Source organism: Acomys minous, assembly GCF_964271855.1.
Source record: "Acomys minous genome assembly, chromosome: 12".
Lineage (NCBI taxonomy): Eukaryota > Metazoa > Chordata > Mammalia > Rodentia > Muridae > Acomys > Acomys minous.
In genome coordinates, this window is record NC_140493.1 from 64,582,046 (window position 1) to 64,600,996 (window position 18,951).

Consider the following 18,951-nt stretch of genomic DNA (forward strand, 5'->3'; position numbering starts at 1 on the left):
TTCCCCCTTCGAAACAGGGTTTCTCTGTGTAAAAGCCCTGGCTGTCCTGGACTCACTATGTAGACCAGGCTAGCCTCGAATTCACAGAGATCTATCTGCCTGCCTCTGCCCCCTAGAGTGCTGGGATTAAAGGTGTGCACCACCATACCTGGCACCTTGAGAAGTTTTATATTGGTTGTATTATTGTCTCTACTTCCAACAACATCTAAGACTTCAGAATATGCTACAAGGGCGGGTTGATGTGTTGCAGAATCTTCTGAAGAATTTATGGACCCCTAGCTGCTGTATAGTCTTTGTTCTCGAAAATCAGCATATTCTATGATGATAACACAGTAAGCCTGAGTTAATAAAATAAAATCAGGCTGGGTGTGGGCCATTAACCCTAGCACTCAGAGGCAGAGGTAGACAGAGCTCTGAATTCAAAGCCAGTCTATGCTACAAAACAAGTTCCAGGATAGCCAAGGTTACATAGTGAGACTCCTTGGATGGATGGATAGAGATAGATAGATAGATAGATAGATAGATAGATAGATAGATAGATAGAGAGATAGATAGGAATTTCATTAACAAAAATAATTAAAGAGAAAAAACAATATAGTTAGTACTAATCTCATTCTCACCTCATGTGCGATTCCTTCTCACACCCAGGCATTTTCCTCCCCAGAGCCAGGAGAGTTCCTCTGCACTGCCCAGGAGTTCACAAACTCTTGTGATAGAGTCTTGGGAGAAAGCCAGACAGTTCAGCCCAGTGTATCCCCAGTCTTTGTGGGTTCCGCTCCCCACGGCTTGCCTTCATTTCCTTACGTAAAACTGTATGTTATTTTTATATTGCAAGCTGTTATAAACTAATTTCTAAATGACATCTGTCTGTTGCCTTCTACATTTCAAAAGTAATGAATCTTTGTTGTGGAAAAGACAAAAGCAGAAGGCTGTGGGTAAAAAATGTCACCATGCCAAGGCCATCACTACCACCATCTGGATGCATGTCATTACAGGCTTTTTGAGGACATGAAGACATGTGTATGTATGTGAGTCTACATTATATATGTGAACTCACAGTCCAAACCCATGTGCGTGTGCATGTGATCCTGGATACACTGTGGGTCATTAAGCTCCAGAACTGGGGTTTCACTAAAGATTATTTACAGTGGGGCATTTGGCTTGGCAGGTGGTGAGCACTGGTGATTTGGCTAAAGTGTGGCTTTGCTGACTAGGCTGCAGCCCATTGCTTGGACACACGGTAGTTTAAGAAGCTTCCTACTGTGGCACTGTGTTTTCTAACCTCAGGATGACTCACACATGACTCTGGTTTGCTGGGGTTTTATGAGGAGAGCTTTTGGAAGTGTTTGGTTTGTTGTTGGTTTTTTTTTTAATCATTTAAAAACATTTATTGGGCCTGAAGAGATGGCTCAGTGGTTAAGAGCACTGACTGCTCTTCGAGAGGACCCGGGGTTCAATTCCCAGCACCCACATGGCAGCTCACAACTGTCTATAACTCCAGGATCTGACACCCTCACACAGACACACATGCAGGCAAAACACCAATGCACATCAAATAAAAATAAATAACATATTTTTAAAAACATTTATTTGCATGTTTATTTTATTTATGTATGTATTTGCCTGCTTGTATGTACACCTGTGTACAGCTACCTGAGGAGGCCCAAAGAGGGTGTTGGATCCCCTAAAACTGAAATTATAGGCATTGGGAGCTATTTGATGAGTGTGCTGGGAACCAAACCCAGGTCCTCTGCAAGAACAACAAGTGTTCTTTACTACTGAGCCCCCTCTCTGGCCCCCTGCTTTATTGTTGTTTTGTTTGTTTGTTTGTTTGTTTGTTTGTTTTGAGAAGGTCTGTCACCATATCCACAGGATGGAGTTACATTCACAGCCTTCCTACTTTAGCCTTTCCAGCCAGTACTGGGATCATGGGCTCCACACCCAGCGACTTTACCCTTCAGTAGGCATTTGGCATGATCTGAGATAGAAGAGGGACAGGGTTTCTAAGCACATCACTGCCTGTCCCTGTTCCTGGACCTGGACCACTGTTCTAGTATTCAACCCATCCTCCAGCCTCTGAATGCCCCCCATTGCCTGGTTCCATCCTCACTTTCCTGGAGCCTTTTCTGCTTGGGACCCTCTGCTGAGACAGTTGTCACTGAACTTTGAATATTGGCTTGGAAAGTTGCCCCAACCGAGGGGCAAATTTACTCTCCTCTCTAGCCCCAGTTCCCATCTTTAAGAGCACACAGAGAAAGAGTGGCGGCGCGTGCCTTTAATCCCAGCACTTGGGAGGCAGAGGCAGGTGGATCACTGTGAATTTGAGGCCAGCCTGGTCTACAAAGTGAGTCCAGGACAGTCAAGGCTACACAGAGAAACCTTGTCTTAAAAAAAACCAGAGCATCCTTTACTGCCCTGGTGGGGTCATTTGCCTGTTCGTCTGTTGTCTCCCAGCTGGACTTAAGTCACTTGGTGTCTTCTTGGCCCTTCTCACCTGGCCACACTGAACGGGCTGTGGCAAGAGTCTGCTGGGTGGATTGGAAAGGTATCAAACATCCCCTTGTACAGATGAGCACCGAGGCCTCAGCAGGGACATGGCAGCCCATGACGAGCCTCACCAAGGGGACAGTGGGAATGGATTTTCAGATCTGGGAGGTTTCTTTTTTTCATACTGTCTCCCACTACCATGTTTATGTGAAACCCAAAGATGGGGGGAATTCAACATATAAAAACTATTATTTCTCAGCCTGGGGTTCTATTTTTGTTTTCACCAAATTTTGATTTCCCAAACATGGCTTTTCCTATCATTCAGGACCTTAGATACAACTATCATAAAGGGTAGTGCTGAGATAAGGCCAGTAAAGCTGACTCAGCCTTCTGAGTCATCCCAGCCCCAGCCCCCACCTTCCTCCACCACCACCCCACCCCACCTCCCTTCACCACAAAGCAAACCTTGAGAAGGGGAGTATCACACACACACCACACACATCACACACACCACAGACATTTTATTTTATGTGTATGGGTATCTTGCCTGCTTGTATGGCTGTACCACATGCACATACACACACAGATGCCAGTAAAGGGCATTGGATCTCCTGGACCTTGAGTTAGAGATGGTTGTAAGCAGTCATGTGGATTCTAAGAGCTGAATCCAGGCCTTCTGGGAGTACAGCCAGTGTTCTTAGCTGCTGAGCCAAGAGGAGGGCATCACCTTTCCAGCCTAGAGACTAGAGGTGAAAGAAGGGATGGGGAACCTTCTACTGAACGCTGGCCCTCAGAATGTAGATCTGTGGCCTGTATCTTCTGGTTGAGGCTTTACCTTGAACTTCAAGAACTGTCCTACCCTGACCATGAAATACTTGCTTGGCACTTGTGCTCATGTCTAGAGAAGGGACAGACACATGCCTGAGCCTGGGGAAAATGCAGGGAGGTGGCATGAAAATAAGTGGGACTCACAGTCAAGGGAGTGCCTGCCCCACCTTTGGCAAGATTGCCTCAATGGGCCTTCCCCTACCTAATCGGTAGGCACTCAGCCTCCTTCATCCCTTCATTTGTCACCTCCCCCTAGCAAGGGCAACCTACTAAAACCCAGGCACGTGCAGGTTTTGCAGATTCAAAGGTGAATTTTTGAACCAGTTCAAGCCAGGAGGCATGCCCAGATGAGGGCAATGGGGGCTGGAGAGAGGCCTGCACCAGACCAAAGAGGAAAGCCAGTCAGGCGGTAGGAAGAGGAAGGAGTGGCCTACCACAAGGCATGGAGACTGGCTCTAAGAGGTTAGTGTATGGGCCCCAGCTTGATGAGTGGGTAGAAGTCACGGACAGTGTTGGGGAGGCTTACCAGACCTGTGGGTACCTTGGAAAGATTTGCTTTAGGAAGCACTCAGGTAGCCAGCGGAGCACAGACAGGAGGTGAGGGCTCTCATGGGCAGCTGCACTGTAGTCATAGCAAAGCTTTGCCTGAGGAAGCTGCAGAACCTAGCCACACCTGAGGGAAGTTGCTGTTATCTGCTGCACGTGTATCCTGGGCCCTGGGATATTGAAACTCCCTCCCTTGTGACTGAGGTGTTAGCATCTGCTCAGAACTGGCAAACCTCACAGTCAGAAACAGATCAAGCGGTTGTCTGAGCTTAGGAAGAAACAGGGGTCGGGGATAATAAGGGAAAGGACCTGAGTTCGGTTCCCACTACCCATGTCCAGCGGCTCACAGCCACCTGTCACTCCAGCTCCAGGGCATCCAGTGCCCTCTTCTGGACACTGAGGGCAGCTGCACTCACATGATTCAGGTATCAGACAAGCATGACTTCATAAAGCAATGACACGGGTCAGAGCAGCAGCTTCAGAACAGTATGATTTTCATTCACTCATTCACTCACTCATTCATGCATTCATTCATTCATTCACTGGAGAAGATACCAGAAGAATTTAGCAAATACATTGTGAGAACCCAGGTGGAGAAAATCAAGGAACAAGACCAAAAAACAAAACAACAACAACAAAAAAACCTTTCCTGCAGAGCTTACATTTCAGCAGGACAGTAATCTAACATAATTGGTGAACTGGGGTCCTGAGTGTCAGAGCCATAATCAAGGGAGGATAGAAAGTTCTGGGCAAATTGTAGCTTGGCAAATTGTAGGTGTTACAGGAGTTCTCCCCTGGGAAGGCCACCTTTGAGCAGAGACGGGCAGGAGGTGAACTTAGGGGTGACCACAGAAGAGCTGTACAGGCAGGTGGTATTTAGGGCACATGAAGCATGCTAGAGGGATAGCAGGTGGCAAAGCAGAACAGCTGGTGGGAACAGGAAGAGGGTGGGCATGGCAACTAGAGTGTGAGACGTGAATGGCCTTTTCCCCAACCATAAAGAGGAAGAACAGGGGAACCATGGATGGCTGTAAGCAGAGCTTTGCCATGACCAGACTCCTCCTAATGTAAGGTCACCTCTAAGTCAAGGTTTTCAGCCATGACACTATTGATACCTGGGGTAGGTTGGCTCCTCAGGATGCATTGTGGGATGTTTGTCAACATCTCAGACCTTTTAATTACCAGATGCCAGTAAGAATCCCTCCCCATAGCTGTGACACCCACAATATCTCATGCCTTGCCAAATGTCCCCCAGAAGGCTAAGACTCCTACAGTGGAGAGCTATCACTTTAGGTTGTAGCAGGCGTGGGCCCCAGGAGCTCTGGTTCAGACAAGCTGGGCATGAGGTGGCCAGGAGACCTGTAAGACAAGCTGTCTCTCTTGAGCAGCTGGACAAGTGAGTTCAGCAACTTCCACACCCTGGGATGAGGAGCAACGCCAGAAGGCTTGGTTGCACTTAATTCCTTGAGCAAGGATGTGTGTAAGGTGCTGGAGAAGGTACCAGAAGAATTACTTGAGCTTTCTGTCCCCACTCCCCCACCACCACCAAGCATAGAAAATGAGAGTCAAGGGGAGGGACTGGTAGGAGGCTGGAGAAAAAGGAGAGGGAGTCAAAGTTGTCTGGGAGGGAAGCTCATCGATTATTGGTACACTTTGTGACTATCTTCTATATGTGAGGCAAATGTTATCCTTCCTGTTTCATGACTCACAGTCTAGGAATCTTGAATAACATTCTTAGATCACCTCCAGGACACATGCTCCTTAATGCCAATGCTCAATGCTGGTTCCCTGAAGCTTGTAAGTGTGGCTTATGCCAGCATTGAAAGCAGCACAGGTTGTAGTGTGGTTGGGAAATGAAACAGCTTGGATGGAGCTTAGATGGGGAGTAAATTACAAATATTCAGGGCAGGGCTATTTATTAAAGCATAGAGCTTGTTAATATCAACTTTACTTCAGGGTGGGGCACTCCAAAGCTGCAGTATGCCTGTGCAGGCCAGAGGACAATGTAGAGTAGATGGCTCTCTCCTAGTTGTGTGCACCTCCAAAATGACACGAGGTATGGCTTTTTGGACACAAAGGAGAATGATCTGAGAAGTAGACACTGCAGCTCACAGCCTCATTCTAAGGAAATCCACAAAAGCATCTGTCTCTTAAAAAGCATGGGCCTTTCCATCTCCCAAGTACATCCCAGCCTGCACACTCCTCTCTTGGGCACTGACTCCAGTGAAGCTGTGGTAAGAGTCCCAGGGAAGCAGTAGAGCTGGTGATGATTGGCTCTTAGTAGGACTCTACAGAAAGGTCACTCTAGGTGTGTGATGCAGGCAGAGAGGCAGAGAAGGAACTGCCTGGGACTGAATGTCAGGAATGGCTAGAGAATGCAGGAGAGAATTAGAGTATGGAGAATGATGGGGAGACTGGTCAAGGGACAGAATACTGGACACTTTCTTCTAATCTGCTAGCTGTTGTCCAAATGGCTATAATACCAGTCTAGGGTCAGGAATCTGGTAAGTATGTAGAGACCCTTGCTGTACAAGCATGAAGATCTGAGGTCAATTCCTGAACTCATGTAAATCAGGATGAAGAGAACTCCAAAAGGTCCTGAAGACAGGCACATGTAAATTTATAAATATGGATGCATATGTACACACACAGACACACATGATCCCATGCCCATGGACATTCATACACAAAGGACACACCAATGTTAACACATAGGCATGCATACCCAAGCACATGTGTAAGAATGCTCACACAAATATATAATCACACTCATGAAGACTTTTACCTTTATATAGAAGGCATAAATGCAGAAACCTCTTGTGGGTATGAATTTACATGTATACACACATTTAAACAGGTTTTTTGGTAATGTTATGACCAATTCTCTTAGTAGTCCTTATTTGTCTGTAGAAACCACCCCTTGTCCCCAAGACCAGGCCTTGTTTCCACTTCATGATAACTAGGATCTATGGTTTATTCCTTTTCTTCGGCTCTAATTAAATTATAATGTGTGGGACCCAACAATTCTCCAAACATGTTCTCACTTTCAGAAACCTCTGGATGAGAAGACAGAGGGCCCTGGAATGACAACTTCATAACCAATATGGTTACCTGGGTTATAGCCTACTAATCCTACCAAGCTACCCATGTCACAGATAGCAGTAGATTCATGGTGTTCCCATAGGACAGACAGGGGCCAGGTACCCAAGAGTGAGTGGAAAGCATGTCATTTCCCCCAGTCATCTTAGAACCTTTTTCATTTTAGATGATTCCAATCACTCTGTGGGGAACGTCATCCCTATGCTCCCTCTAAATATGTCAGTCATTGAAGGAATTGGCCAGAAGGCCAGAGCACTGACCCTGCATTGTGAGCAAGAAGGAGTCCTTTATGGTCACCTGCACCTTCAGCCACATACTCAGTGTCTTAAAGTTTCTAACACCTACAGTGATGATTTGTGGCTTCTTGCTACATCAGAACTTGAGCATCCTAAATTGACAGCTCTGGCCTAAACAAAACATCAATATCAATGCCATTCAAAGCTCAGGGAAGCTGATGCAGGATAATCACTAAAAATATGTATGGAGAGCTCACCTGTTACAAATATCCTGTGTCAAAAAGAAAAAGGTATGACTATGTGTCCATTCAGAATTGTCAACAGACCTTACCTCTCAGTGACTACTAATGCCACTTGCTATGATAACAGGAAAATGCCAGCAGCAGCAAGGAGAGTAAACAGCTCCATGGACACCAGTGTTATGGAAATCACCTGAGAGGGTTTTTAACTTGGTGGAGAAGCAACAGCATCCCAGGAGATGTCTCCCCTCCTTGCTAGCATTGGCTTTGTTTCACACAGGGTCTCACTATGTATTCCAAACAGGATGAAAGCTGTGTTATATTACTGCCTCACTTCATGAAGCCCAGGTTCATGTCCATAGATAGTGCTGCTTTCCCTATTGTCAGAGAAGCTTCTTTTGTATGAGGAGCTACTAAAGCATAGACTCATCAAAAGGTTGAGAATAAGTGTTGAGTGTCTGGCCACAATGAGGTATCTGTATCACACAGTCACACACCAGACCTCACCACTCAGGTGGCATGGTGTAAAATGACACAGAAATAATACAAGAGGTAGAGGCTGGGAAGGAGTGTTGTGAAAACCTCCTCTCTGGACTTGACAAGGCATTACACACTTAAAACTCTGAAGCTGTGGTTACTTCCACTAAAATTTCACAAGGTGGCACCCTTTCAGTATTCCAGCATGCTTGAGATAGAGGTTCTGCTCCACCCCTCCAGAGGAGCTATTGATAGTTAACTTTTACAAGGGAAGGAAGAGCCATTTTATGGAGGGATGCAGAGAATGAAAACTTGCCCAGGAACGCCACAGGCAAGGGCATGCAAATAACTCTGATTAAGCACAGCAGGATGTTAAAACAGAGAAAATGGGGCAGACCACTTGACCCCACAGGATAAGGCCCTTGCAACCAATCCTGACAGAGCTTAATCACTCCGCATAGTGGAATAAGAGAACTGATTCCTGTAATTTATCCTGATTCCAAAGAGCATCTAGCACACATTCTCTCTCTCTCTCTCTCTCTCTCTCTCTCTCTCTCTCTCTCTCTCTCTCTCTCTCTCTCTCTCTCTCTCACACACACACACACACACAAAACATGCACAGAGAGAGGCCAATAATTCTCAGCCTATAGGTGATATTGTGATGTGATTTTTAAGGCATATATATATTTTTTATGACCTTACATTACTTTTACCTTTGTATTCACACTACTGAATGAAACTTGGGAACTGATATTAAAGAACAAAGTAGCAGGTAATAAGCATTGAATAAGCTACTGGATTTCATCCTTTGTTTCTCTCTACCCTGCCCCCCACCCCCCCACACACACACCTCCACTACTAGGAATGGAATCCAAGGCCTCAAGCTGAGCTCAAGCTCTGACCCTGAGGTATACCACATTGCTACTTTCCTTATTCTCTTTTTAAAATTAAATTTTTATTTTTAAAAATAATTTATTCAGATTACATCCCAATTGTTATCCCCTCACTTGTATCTGATCACCCCCCCCCTTTCACTCTATTCCCCACATCTAGACCTCTGACAAAAGGGGACCTCCTTCCCTACCATATGACTACAGCCTATCAGGTCTCATCCAGATAGCCTGCTTCCCCTTCCTCAGACTGCCACCAGGCCTCCCCCCAAGAGGAAATGGGCAGATGCGAGGCACCAGAGTTCATGTCAGAGGCAGTCCCTGCTCTTCCCACAGCTATTTTTAAATGATATCTAAAAAACACATACAAGGAGAAAAGAGGTAGCAAATTCTCTCTCTTCTCTTCTCTTCTCTCTCTCTCTCTCTCTCTCTCTCTCTCTCTCTCTCTCTCTCTCTCTCTCTCTGCCTCCCTCCCTCCCTCCCTTTCTCTTGGAATTAGTATATGATCCCAGGATCTTGAACTTCCTTGGATCTTGGTGGCTGCATCTCTGGGTCTTATATACTTTATGCGACAAGTTCTTGTCCTTTCACAATGTTGCTGCATTTCCTCTGAGTGCAAAATCAGTGGAAGAGACCAGGATAATGTGAAGTGACAAAATATCATTGCTCTGTGGATGATCTGATATACCAAGATCTATCTAATCATACTAAGGGTGTTTTTAGTGAACACAACCTGGGAGAAGAAACTATATCCCTAGGCAGGTGAAAACCCTACTTTTTGGCTGAATTCCAGAATAAAAGTTGCTTAATTGACCTAACTTACATGGCTTTTCCCTTTGCATTCAGATGATTGACTGAAGCTTGGTAATTGGTATTGATAAAGAGCAAAATAACACATAATAAGCACTGAATAAGCTTCTGGTTCCATCCTTGTCTGTTACTTCTTTTCCCCATGTTACTAGGGATGGAATCCAGAGCCTCTAGCATGCTGAGCTCACCCTCGGACCCTAAGTTACACCCCAGTCCTAATTCCATTATTCTCTCAAGATCCCCGAAAATTACATAATATTAGTATATCCAGATATCAGGTAAAGGGCACAGAAAGGATTAGCACCTTCAAATACAGTACATTATGGGTTTCAAAATATGAGGAAGCTTATGTCCTCTGCCCTCTTGCTTCCTAGATATGTGGTTATTATGGATTTTTGGGAAGGTGCATGATAAGGCTGAACTTCCACATGGGTCTGAAAAGATGAGAAACCTTATCAGCTCTATATCCTGCCTGAGATCATGGCCTTGGTCTCTTGTACTATGGTATACATGTAGAATAATTTCCTGTTTATAGGAATGGAATCCCTTCTTGGGGCAGAAGAAAATCTCTTTTAATCCAGTAGGTGTCCATGTGCAAATTCTAATTCTGAAATGAGAAAAGGCAGACCTCAAAGTCAAGTAGATATTCCATCAAGTCACCTCCCTCTCACTTCTCCACCTTTTTCTCCTTTTTCCCCTTCTTTCATTTTCCATTCTTCCTGTCTCCTTTCCTTTCTTAGATGCCTCCAATTTTTATCTCTTACTCTATATCTTCACTTCCCTCTTCTCCTCCAATCTCTTTTTTTCTCCTGCAATAGGAAAATCATTTGTTAGATACAAAGGTCTCATACAAACATTATACAGAAGCTTATAATTTCATCTGTCTTGTGGCTCCCGAGAATGCCTGAGACACCCTGTTGTGGCTGTGGCCAAAGCTGCTGGCTCTCAAATTATCACAGGCTTCAGAAACTACCAGAAGTAATATTTATGATGTAGGAGCAGGGAAGGAACACATGAAGAGATGGGACACTAACTGGATGCAATCTCAACACACTTTCTCCCTCTTCTAGTGCCTGTGGACCTTCTCCTCCTATTCCTGTCATCACTGTCATCTTTGTCCTCCTCTTAGACCTTGTCCATCTTGTCCTATTCCTAATTGCCCCCTCTTTTTTCTGTTTTGCTCTTTACTTCTCTCTCTCTCTCTCTCTCTCTCTCTCTCTCTCTCTCTCTCTCTCTCTCTCTCTCTCTTTCCCCCTCCTTCTTCTCTCCTTGTTACTCCTCCTCATCTTTTTCTTCCTCTTTCCCCCATATTTCTAGTCATCTGTCTGTCTCTCTCTCTCTCTCTCTCAACCTTTCTTCCACAATGACCTATGTGGACAGAAGAGCCCAACAATAGTAATGAGTAGGAAGATGAACCAAGCAAAAAAATTAGGTCTGATTAGATCAATCATGATGAGGAACAAGGAAAAAAATGCTAAAACCTGGGACTTCTCATTCATGTGAGACAACATCCATGGTACACACATTTATTACAAAAGAAATCAGAATGATTCATTGCTTTCCCAACACTAGCTCTGCTGAGGAATTCAGAATGATACGGCTTGGGAATGAAAAGAGATGGCACTCATATACCATGCTTGATATGGAATTTCTTCAACCTCTGGAACTTGAGATTAGTTCTTGAGGGTTTTTCTTCGAAACTCGCCAATGATATCATGATATATTTTATGAACAGCTGATATTAATTAAAATGTGTAAGACACTCTGTAACAGCTAGTTTTTAGTTTTGAACTACCGAGCATTTTGCTCTTGTACCTTCCAGACCTGAAACTCACATATTCACTGTTTCTATTTCAGGATACACACCAGGGCAATGGAATATGACAGCATCCTCTGGTACCAAAACTGTGTGTATAGGTCCACACTTGACAAGAATGCTCTCAGGAATGGATGGGTCTGAGAAGAAATAAGAAGCCAAGAATTTCAAATGAGCACAGCCAGCCATACCTGATCCACCAAGGAATGCAGGCCCAAGGAGCTTCAACAAATGGCCCCTAGAATGAATCCCAAATCATTCCAGGCATACACTCATCTTATGGGGGCAAAGAAGAACTGACAAACTGCTTTGTCCTCCTAACACATAAAAGTCATAATAACCTGAGTTTTCTCAATTACTTTTAGCTGTCTGTGACTAAGAACAAGACCCCGTTATTCATTCATGCTCAGTTTTACCTGTAACCATTTAAAGTTTTGTCCTTCAGAGGAATATCAAATGGCTGAGAAACACTTAAAGAAATGCTCAACCTCCTTAGTCATCAGGGAAATTCAAATCAAAACAACTCTGAGATTCTATCTTACACCCATCAGAATGGCTAAGATCAAAAATTCAAGCAACACCACATGCTGGCTAGGATGTGGGGAGAGAGAAACACTCCTTCATTGCTGGTGGGAATGCAAACTAGTACAGCCACTTTGGAAATCTATCTGGTGCTATCTCAGAAAAATGGGAACAGGGCTTCCTCAAGACCCAGCTATTCCACTCCTTGGAATATACCCAGAAGATGCTCCAGCACACAACAAGAAAATTTGCTCCACCATGTTCATAGCAGCCTTATTCATAATCGCCAGAACATGGAAACAGCCTAAGTGTCCATCAGTAGAAGAATGCATAAAGAAACTGTGGTACATATACACTATGGAATACTACTCAGCTATTAAAAACAAGCATTCCCGAAATTTGTGAATAAATGGATTGAGCTAGAAATGATCATAATGAGTGAGTTAACCCAGAAGCAGAAAGACTCAAATGGTATATACTCACTTATATCTGCATATTAGCCCAAGGAGCATGTCCCACGAAGCCTTCACTTACCAAGAAACTGAGACAGAGGGGAGGACATTCTAGTGGGACTCTAGATGAGAGAAGCATGGGAGAATGGCAAAGTAGAAGGATCCAGAGGGTCCTAGAAACCTACAAGTAGAACATTATGATAGGCAGATTTGGGCCCAGGGGTCCCGCTCAAACTAAGGCACCAGCCAAGGACAATACAGGCAGTAAACCTTAAACTCCTACCCAGATCTAGCCAATGGACAGAACATTCTCCACAGTAGAGTGGAGAGTGGGATGTTACTTTCTCACATACTCTGGTATGTGACCTTTGACCATGTCCCCTGGAGGGGGAGACCTGGTGGCACTCAGAGGAAGGACAGCAGGTTACCAAGAAGAGACTTGATACCCTATGAGCATATACAGGGGGAGGTAATCCCCCTCAGGAACAGTCATAGGGGAGGGGAATAAGGGGAAAAGAGGAAGGAGGGAAGAATGGGAGGATACAAGGGATGAGATAACCATTGAGATGTAACAAGAATAAATTAATAAAGGAAAAAAAAAAGATGCAGAATCCTTTGGGTATAAACCCAAGAGTGGAATAGCTGGATCTTGGGGTAGATTGATTTTCAGCCTTTTGAGGAACCCCCCACACGATTTTTCATAGTTGCTATACAAGTTTTGACCCTCATCAGCAATGGATAAATGTCCCTCTTTCCTTACAGCCTTGCCAGTATGTGTTGTCATTTGCTTTATTGATCTTGGCCATCTGAGTGTGTTAAGATAACACCTCAAAGCAGTTTTACTTTGAGACTCCCTGATGGCTAAGAATGTCCACATTTTTATAAGCATTTCTCACCCATTTGTGTTTTACTTGAGAATATTTAGTTCTATACCCTATTTTTAATTGGGTTGCTTGTTCTCTTTTCCTCTTTCCCAAGATTATAATTATGTCATTTCTCCCTTTCCTTTTCTCCCTCCCAATCTTCCTATATATATTTCCTTGCTCTTTTCAAATCCATGACCTATTTATTAATTGCTGTTATATGTATACATGTATATATAGACATAACCATGAATATAAACTACTCAATCCATATAATGTTACTCACATGTATGTTTACAGGGCTGAAGATTTGGTATTGGATAACCAAATTGATGTGTTCTTACTTGGGAAAGACTTATTTCTCCAACTCTCAGCATTCCTTAGTTGCATGTAGTTCTCTTTGTAGGATTGAGGGCTCTTGGGCTTTCCCCATCCAATTTGGCATGTCTATTGGTACTGTCCTTTTTCAGCTCATGTTTTTTGGCAGTCATGTTGCTATGATGTTATGGATTCTGCTTCTGACATTACTATAAGACACAACCTTATGGCCAGCTCCCTGATCCTCTTTTTTCTTTTGAATTATTATTATCTTTTTATTGAAAAATAAAATCATTCATATTACATCTCAATTGCTATCCCATCCCATGCATCCTTCCATTCCTCCCTCCCTCCCGCTTTCACCCCATTCCCCTTCCCTATGACTGTGACTGACAGGGACCTCCTCCCCCTGAATATGATGCTAGGGTATCAAGTCTCTTCTTGGCCCTCTTAACAATCTTCCTCAGTGTTCTTTGAGCCTTAATGCAGGAGTATTTTATACATGTATCTGCTGAGACTGGGCTGCATAACTCATAACTCTGCATTTTTTATGTTCTTGTTTTCCTTACTAGTTTCCATCTGTTACAAAGAAAAGTTTCCTTGAGAAGTAAGGGGTACACTTATCTGTGGATCAAATGTTTAGTTTGTCATTAATGATTATACTTTTTAGTATATTATTAGTTGTAGGTTATTTAACTTCTTGGTGTTCACCTTTTTTTAAAGTTCTTTATAAAATCTAGATATTGTCCCTATGTCACATATAATTTGTAATGATTTCTTCCCCTCCGGGAGGCGGCAGCTGTGCTTGAATGATGATAATGCCTTTCCAAGGCTTTTTAGCATCGTACAGTCATAATTATTAATTGTTGGTCTTCATGCCATCCTATCTGAACATGTCCAGGAACTCCTTTCTTGTGCCTATTCTTACATTCTCTTTTCTCAGACTCAAAATATCTGGTCCTATGTTGAGGTTCTTATTCCATTTGGAGTTGAAATTTTTGCATGTTGATAAATTTCTATTTATCAACTTGCATTCTTCTCTGTGAAGACATTGTTTAACTTGTGCCATTTGTTGAAAATATTTTATTGTTTTTCCAGTGTATGTGTGACTTCTTTATCAAACATCATGTGTCCATAGGTTTGTGGGCTTATATCTGAATCTTCAGTTCTAGACCATTAATCAACATGTCTATTTTATGGCAAGTAAATAGATAATTTTTTAAAAGTGGAATACTTTATCATGTATGAACCTTGAAATATGTACAATGCGCTAGCTTTTAAAAGTGGATCACTGTCAAAGGCATGGACTTGAGCTTGTAAGGCACCCATGTCCAGGTTCTCATGTCCCAAGACAATGAGTTGGAATAGACACCAGGTTAGAAATAGATATAGAAGTATTTAATTTAAAAAGCAAAAGCACTCCAGAGAATGGAAGAGGGTTAGTTGGTTTAGGGAAAAATCACATGTCCCAAAATTGCTAGACCATGAGCCCTGGCACTTTCTAGGACATTTACATTGAATCTACTACTATGTTTGTATATTTTGGGTTTCTCTTAAGCATTCTCAGTTTGTTTCATGTAGCCCAGATGAGAAAAGAGTTACACTGTTTTTCTATTTCCTATGACGATCTTCATATTTGTATATGCTAGGATTCACATTGCCTTCTCCAGGTTACCCTGTTCTGCAACATTAGGAAACCATGTTTTTAAGAGTAAATGATTGAATGTATTGAAAACACATCCTATTTTGCAACAAAACAATGAAAATATCAATTTCTCCAAATGAATTAATACAATTCCATTCAAAACACAAATCAATAGAATTGACCTGATTTGGTTTTTAATACAAAAATTTAAAAGAATCAACACAAAATAAGAAAAATGTAAAAAAAAATCCTTCTACAAAAGGTTCATCTATATACAAATCAGTAGGAAAAAGAATGATAAAAATAAATAAAACATTTTTTAAGGTTTAGTTGCAGGTTCATTTCTTTCTTTTTGTATTTATTTTAAAACTATACAATTACTCAACCATATTTGTTGTTCAACTCAAAACAGCCAAAAACTGGAAACAACCTAGATGTCCATTAATGGATGAGTGGATAAAGGAAATGTTGTACATTTTACACAATGGATCATTACTCAGCTGTTAAAAATAAATGAAATTCATAGATAAATGAATGTTGCTAGAGGGAAAGTCATCCTGAGTGAGGAACCTCGGACCCAGAAAGATAAATATGGTACGCATTCAGTTGTATGTAGATGTTTGCCATTAAATCATTGATGACCAAGCTATAATCTGTGCAACAACAGGGATTAGGTATAGACAAAGGGACTGGAGAGCAAGACAGATCTCCCTAGGGAAAATAGAATAGTTATAGATAGATGAATGGAGTGGGAGAGAGACTTTAATGGGAGGGTCAAACAGGGGACAGGGAAGTTGGGAAGGGACTAAGGGGAAAGACAGCTAAAACCAAATATTATTTGAGAGGCTGTATGTAAACCTAATACAGTAGAAGCTTAAGAAAATGTATACAAATCTGAAGATCGTCTAAAGGAAACCAACAAATAATGGGTGAGAGAAAAAGCCCCAACTGGATATCTTTCATCATCAAATGAATCTTCCTGTACTGAAAATGAATTAAACCTAATCGAGGTTTCACCAAAGGGTGCCATAGAAACCACCAAACAACTCAGGCTACACAACCTGTTGGTAAGACCCTGCTGCTGAGGACAACACCTAAGCAACTCACTGAACATAGAGAATCTGAGCTGGTGTCTACCCCTATGGACTACTGTTTATGATACTAAAAGCTACTCTGCATGCTCCTAGAAAAGAAAACCAAACACCAAGCCAGCCACACTCCCTTTACTCTACAATGGTGTTTTGTCTACAAGATTTGCTGGTGGAGTGGTGGCACAAAAGTTGTGTTAAGTGACCAACTAATATCTGATTGGATTTAAGGCCCCACTCCATGAGAAGGAACTTATATCCAATACAGTTTGGGTGGCCAAGAACTCGAAACTAGATAGGTCAGGGATAAAGAGAAATCTAAATACTACAGTTCTGCTGAAGGAACATAGCAATATGACTTATTCTGCTATATTCACAGATCCGTGCCTTGTTCAGCCATCATCAGAGAAAACTCCTCCGGTAGCAGATGGGAACAAATACAGAGACCGACAACCAGTCAATAATGCTTCCCTTAAGGGGTCAGGGAATTCTGTGGCAGAGTGTTAAGAGCCAAAGGAGATAAACACTTAAAAATAAGGCCTTAGCTTTCTCCAAGGGAGTCTCATCGGAGCAACAAATCATGCTTCAAGGTAGGCCCCATGCCCAGCGATAGATGGCCATTTGTACGTTCTTTGTCTCATAATGTTGTATCAGGGTTGTTGTTGTTTTGTTTTGTTTTTTAACTTACAGTTCCTTTGTGTACATTATAGCTTCTGGTTTCATGCTTTAATTGGATTTCTGTGTGTACAGACATGTACCACTGCATCCATATGCATTCCTCCTGCATTTTCTTTGATATTTTTATTAATGATAGACATTTCAATCATTTCATTAATGATGGCCATTTCTTGAAACATAAAGCCTGAAAATTTCTTCTTTATGAAATACAAGTGCCCAATTTAAGAGTAGCTCAACCATGAGATTAACCCCAAATGATCTGTCTCACCTTTGAGGATCCACTGGTCTTCACAGCTGTGGCTTCACATCACTTTGTATAGAACTAAGACCTACTGGCTGTCCAGGGCAAACCAGAGCTCTAAGCTGTATCTTGACTACCTTCTGCTGCCCCTTCTTCTATGTACTCCTCACTACTGCAGTAGGGTCATCTGCATCACCCAGCAAGTAACATTTGGATTTGTATTCACTGTGGCTTTTTCTATTATTTATTTTGGGGGAATGGGATGGGGAATATTACTAAAATCATAGCCTTCAAGTTTCTAAAAGCAGCAATAACACTGGAGTGTTTGCTGGTTATCAATCACCTGTCATCTTCATCTGTTCTTTTATTCAACTTATCTGTGGAATTTGGTGGTAGGATCTGTTTTGACAGTGTGGCACACCCTGAACCTGACCACCTACCTCATCACGTGAATGAGAATTCCGAGGAGGAAGCTATGTGTACAAAGTCTGACTGACCAATTAGAACTGTGTTGGCTCTGTTTCTTAACGGTTAAACTTTATTATACAACCCAACTATCTTACACAAGAGGGAGAAAAAAGTTAAAGGGAAACAAGAGTGAACCTTCTGCTATCTGTTCCATGGGATGGGTCACTAGGTTTCTCTGACCTGCGTGCTGGTCCGGCCTGTTCATTGATCCTTTTGCTAATCCATGAGCACTTGAGCTGCTCCCTCCAAACCTGCTCCCTCCTCTTGTCCTCTCTGCTGTCTCTCAGGTGCAAGGGTCTCCTCCCATCAGGGTCGATTAGACGATTAGAAACACAATAATCCGAGTGGAGTCCCCAGGTCTGCTTCCTGAATTCCAAGCCCAGGATGGCTCCACCCTACCTCACGGTTAATCTCGGGGAGTATCAAAGTCCAAGGACAAACTCCACCAAGACTGCTTTCACCTGTGACAAAGCTTACAATCCTTCCCACAGAACTGTAGTTATGTGAAGATGTTGGAATGCCCACAACCGAATAACAATTGTATCTTGGGCTATTTTTAGCCCCTACTAGCCATTCCTTGCCCACCTCTTTTGTTGGCCCTAATGTCCTATGACTAATGAATACCTTTAGGAATGTGTTCATTAGAACACAAGTTTCTACCAGGCCCAATGTTAAGATTTCCACTTGAAAGCATCTGTGGCCAATAGCTTGAGTTTTCTACGCATTGCCACAACCCACTTTTCTAACATCTAACTGAATAGCACTTACTATACTGAATATACAGTATATACTATACTGAATAGCAGTATACTATAAATACTACTGCTTCCACATTGGAATGTGGAATTTGGAACGACCCAAATCCATGTTTCAGGGCGATAGTCTCTTGTATTTGGCTCCAGAATAGTCTTATTCACCTTAAGGTGAGAGAGGTTCCTGTGTTGAAAAATTATCATAGTCAACAAGGATCAATCAATTGCTTTTTACTATGTCCTGGGATACCTAGGAGCCCTGTCCCTGAAGAGATCCCACTATAACTTTCCTGACAATTCAAAGAAGCCAAGCTCCTGATATTCAGCATGCAGGCTTTTTAGTGTCTGGGCCACCTTCCTATCTGTTCACCATGGCACCAAGGGCAAGGGCAAGATGGCTGTGGAGAGTGCTCATCCTCCAGAGCAGGACTAGTAGGATAAATCTTTGGTCCAAAGTGTTACATTATTCTTATGACCAAAACTCTTTACAAGACTT